At 33.1% G+C, this 5,132-nt stretch overlaps 1 long non-coding RNA gene across 1 annotated transcript; it reads left to right on the plus strand.

Moving 5' to 3' along the window:
* The first annotated feature begins 1,581 nt into the window (after positions 1 to 1,581).
* Positions 1,582 to 3,509, plus strand: LOC134261244 (uncharacterized). The gene is made up of 4 exons (XR_009990775.1): positions 1,582 to 1,793; positions 2,049 to 2,240; positions 2,930 to 3,047; positions 3,341 to 3,509. It is a non-coding gene; the product is annotated as an uncharacterized LOC134261244 (long non-coding RNA).
* The last annotated feature ends 1,623 nt before the right edge of the window (positions 3,510 to 5,132 follow it).

Genomic DNA, 5,132 nt, shown 5'->3' on the forward strand with positions numbered 1-5,132 from the left:
AGAAAAAAAAATCTGTCGCACTCTTTAAACTTTCAGGTACTATGACAATACTTTCTATTTATTCTGTGTATTGTATAAAATTTTAATGCCGGGTGGGGGGGGTTAAGGGCTGTCTCGAACTTTTTTTAAGATGAATACTTTGATAGTGTAACAGAGAAAATTACGTGTTTCTGCTTAATTGGGAACGAACCTGAGGCCTTGTGCTTTACGGAATAAGCTTAAGGTTATCCGACTAGCCTAAGCTAGTATGAACCCGTACGTGTGTCGTCTGTACTACCACTATAGGATTTTTTTTATCCAAATGTTTCTTATTTTCTTTTACTATTGCAGTGATATAGATTTCTACCATTTTACTGCATTAAAAAGCCATAAATTGGAAGATCTCCCAGAGGAAGAGAAGATTTTTGATTTTGTCTCGAGTTTTGTTCTTTCCCTTGACGATCATTTCGCCCCCCCCCCCCTTCCCGTCTTTTGTTTCTCAAAGATATACTTTAGAATGTTTATTTTTTATTATTACAATGAAAAAAATCTTAATTGTTGATACTTTTAAGGAAATCAAATAAAAAGTTTGATAATAATAAATATCATCAAATTATTATATAGCTTTACATCATTTTACGATTTTACGTTATGAAAATTCATGCAGTTATGCACGCTTACACTGTACGTCAAAGTAAATATCCCGTCTTTGTCATGCGATCTTTTATACATTTATATACAGAAATATATGTCATGTTATACATCAAATGAAAGAGAAAGAAAAACTCTACAAGAATCAATAAAAAACTGAAAATGTCAAAATTCTTCGTTAAGGGAGGTTTTTGCTTGGCGCGTCACATATGTTTTATATAAAATTTGTTCTTTTTCCATTGCTTGAATGAAAAGCATACATGAATGCATGACGTCTTGTGCAATATCTTCATTATTTACTCTAGGCTAGTGAAATTATATACCCCCCACCCCGCTGTAAACGTTCATAACTTAACCATGTTTATAGGTTCTATTGATATTGATGGCATTAATCAGGCAAGCTTTTTGATAAGCTGTTACTTGTAACCCGAAATTAGAACCTATTCCAGAAGAGCTCAGTACAATGAGTACCTTAGAAAAACATTTTCACTCAGAATACAATTCATGAAGCTAAAATAAAAGAGGAATTATTGGACTAATTGCTACTTTTTCTACAGATATTTAAAAACAAGAAATGTTCTGCCTAGAAATGAGCATGAGAGTCAGCACCTCAAATGCAAAATAAAAAAAACTGACATATTAAGTTCTCATCCATTATACATTTGTAAATCGAAATAAAATTTGCAAAGGTTTGAAATACCTGCAGGGAAATAATCCTTTTTATGGAAACAAAACAATATATCGGTCTGGCAAGATAATAGTTCTATTGCACACAGAGAGCCGCCATATTGATTTACCTATTTATGTATGCGTGTCAAAGGTCATAGGGGAAAAACCAGCGTAAACAATATGGATGCCAGTTGTTGACGTTGCGAATTTTTGCTATCTTTTTCGATATTTTACTGGACTTTTGTTACGTTTTACACACATATTCTGACACATTTTTTCCACATCATGGACACAGAGGACAAGACTGAATTACAGGACCATGAGGACTCGGCAGTTTTATCAATAAACCAATGTAAACATAACCTGACTATGAGCTTCGCGAGTTAACATTAGGGCCTGTATCAGTGTATGAAAACTGCCTGGCAAGATTAAAAGCTTGGAATGGAGAATTGGGCATCAACTTTCATCACCAATTTAACAGTGTTTTTAATGAGGTATATATCCAGTAAATAAAAACTATTTAATAGACATTACAAAAAAGATAAATATCAACTTTGACTATGAATACACATAATACAGTATGTGACTATCAAGATGGTTTTGAAGCAAGTATAAATTTAATGAGCTGCAATATTTAACAGTATGATCAGTAATCAATCTTTATTATGGTTTCATTTGCTTTCCCATCACTTCTGAAGATATATACTTGTGCACATAATTTCATATGAGTGATTATTTTGGTAATTAAGGTATGAGACAGAAAAAGAGGGCAAAGAAACATGTAAACCAGTATAAAGTTGGGAAGGCCTACCAGTACTTCCAGAGCCAGTGACTGTCACTGAAAGAAGTGTTTTATCACCCTATTGACAGAACCAGTCCATATTGCTTTCAGTGTGCCGCATTTACCCCTCACAGAGCCTGTGTTCTGAGCCTCATACAGTGTAAGTTTGTAGTTAAATTAATATAACTGTTTCTCTGTACAAGACCTCACCACATCGGGTGCGTAGGACAATACATGTATCATTTTAACAATAGAACGTTCTATCTATCATAGATAGAACGTTCTATTGTTAAAATGATACATGTATTGTCCGACTATGTGGGCTTGCTGTGCTGTGTTGTGTTAAAGACACGGTGGAAGTTAAGTCTGCCATCTGTACTTGAACAGCATGGTGAGCATGACATATGGTGGTGCTTTGCACCACCTTGCTATTTATTATTGCTTATTATTTCCCCAGGATTGAAATACCAGTAGAGATATGTTTTTTTTTTCTCTTATAACATGTTAAAGTACAGGTTCAATTCAGTTCATACATGTTAAAATTGATATTGACCATCTGTGTGTTTAACTACTCAAAGACACAGTGATTTGCTGGGAAAAAATGTATAATTTTGTTTCTCAAATGATAGTTGAATGCTTAATAATATGACATGTACAATACATTCAGTACTTTTGAGTTTACTTTGCAATGGGGTTGAGTGGTCTGTAGCTCTTTATCTCACTGAATCTCCATCAATATTTTAAAACTATTATAAATAATTCAAAATTACTTTCTGTCTTTCGCGTTTGGATCCTTCTTCTTGAAAAACTGCATTTTTAATTAATGCTTTCTTCTGCTCTCAAATATAGGTTTGGACAAACATGTACCAATCATGTTGCAGGATTAAGGATAGTGAGGAGGACAACCTTTAAGCAACCTTTTCAGATGCATTTAGAGAAACCTTACCCGATGCTTGTTTATTTAAAGGTAACAGATTACAATTCAATCTGTATCATATCAAATAATTATATATATATATTTATTAATCATGATGATCATGAAGGTTCTATTTTTTCACCATTGATAGAAATCTCTACCCCAAATTTGAATAATTCATCTCAATCATCAAGGTTCCTCAGTGAATAATAAATAAAAACCAGCAGGATGAATCAACAACTATTTGAACTTATTCTTAAGCTTTTTATATTAAGTTAAACAGTTAAATTAATTAGTAATGATTTATGCCTGGTATAATGTGTTAAATTTCATTATACATGTAGGTCTAGATATTGATCCACCTCACCAAGCCAAGGGGAAGGAACCACATGCTTCTGGAGCAGTTATGATTGAGGAGGATTGCTTACAGAACGACGTCCAACAATACTACATGAAATCTATGTTGTCATCATTTGAACAATCTGACACTAGCATCAAGATCCATCCCTTTACCATTATACATGTATAAGTAACAGTATTAAAGGTCAATCTTCCAATAGTTGGAGTCTATATTTTTTATTGTGGTTAAAATGCATATTTACCTGTGAATTTTTCTATTTCTGGGCTATAAATGTTTTATTTTTACACAATATTTGTCTCAAATAAACTGCTATTAATATACCTGTATTTACTGAATTTAAGTAACAAAGGGTTGCCTTTATAAACAATATCACACAAGTTCGTAATAGATTGACTGTTAATTTAAAAAAAAATACACATTCTCAGGTCAAACGTCGGATTTCACAATCTTCTTACATGGTTCTGATAGGCGATATTTCAAACTGAATTTGAGGAAAAAGATTATTTGTCATATTTTAAAAGTGTACTACCTTTAGACATAAGTACCATAAAATGTGAACTTTCTGAGAATGACATTAACAATCAACAATGTATTGACATTTGACAAATGTGTAATGTATATATTAAAGCAATGTCATATACTGATTTCATGTTTGTTATAACAAAATTTTAAAATATAAATGTTTCCGAAGAGAAAAAATTCCTCATAGCTTATTTTTTTTACCATTTTAATCATACTTAGGAAGGGGGTTGATAAAAGATTGCATATTCCACTAGCAATTTTGAGTGTATTGCATAAATGTTGACAAATTGTAACAGGAAATTCTTATTTCAATAAGCGAAAGAATTAATATGTCTTTTGGATTGTTCTACATATATTCTTCCATTTGCTATTTCATCTGTTTTCTGAACATCATATGCAGTCATTTGTGCAATACCATGCCTTCCTGGTGAAAGATTTAGCTCTTCCATAACATTACTGAACCCTTTGTCAACATGACACTATCGTGAGGTTCTATCAAATCAAAGAAGCCACAGTTCATTGCTATACATTTTCACTATAGCTGCTTCGTTTACATTTTTCACTACAGCTCTACAAGCTGCAATAATGTAGCACTCTCCCTTTTGGGGGGCAGTGATTGAAAAAATTGGAGAGGACTACATAATTGCAGCTATAGCTTCACCTCCCCAACAGTTCAACACAAAATTGGTCATCCCTACTGGAGTGATGCAAGGAATTATGCAGTGTAGTGATGTAAAAACTTGTAAATGAATCAAAGTCCTAAATGCAGAACTGTAGTGTTATGGTTTTATATATTAGTCTTTGACCATCACGCTACTGATCACATAATGCAAACTAGAAGTACTGTGAGCAATGAGCTCACTAAATAATACCCCCCGCCTCCCACTTGAATATAATGGCAGTATCCATGTTTTGCTCTGGAAAATCCAAAATATATGTCAGATCTAAAAGTAAAGTAGGAGGTGCACAATGGCAATATGTAATAAAGGTTCTGTGAAAGTTTCATTAATTTCCTTCAGTGGTATGAGAGGAGTTGCGGATAAGAGATGGGTACCCCAAAGCGTAACAGACGGACGGACATACCGATTACTATATACAGCCGTACCCTCCCACTTTTCAAGCGGGGGGTATAATGAAATTTATACAGTTTTAACAAAGTGAAGTCACATGAAAATGCATTAAAAATATTGATTTATGTCTTTAATGAAATTGCTCATTTTAATTACAATCAATCAACATATATAATCTTTCCT

The sequence above is a fragment of the Saccostrea cucullata genome, unplaced genomic scaffold, assembly GCF_032062105.1.
Source record: "Saccostrea cucullata isolate Sc308-1 unplaced genomic scaffold, CSIRO_AGI_Scuc_v1 ctg12673, whole genome shotgun sequence".
Lineage (NCBI taxonomy): Eukaryota > Metazoa > Mollusca > Bivalvia > Ostreida > Ostreidae > Saccostrea > Saccostrea cuccullata.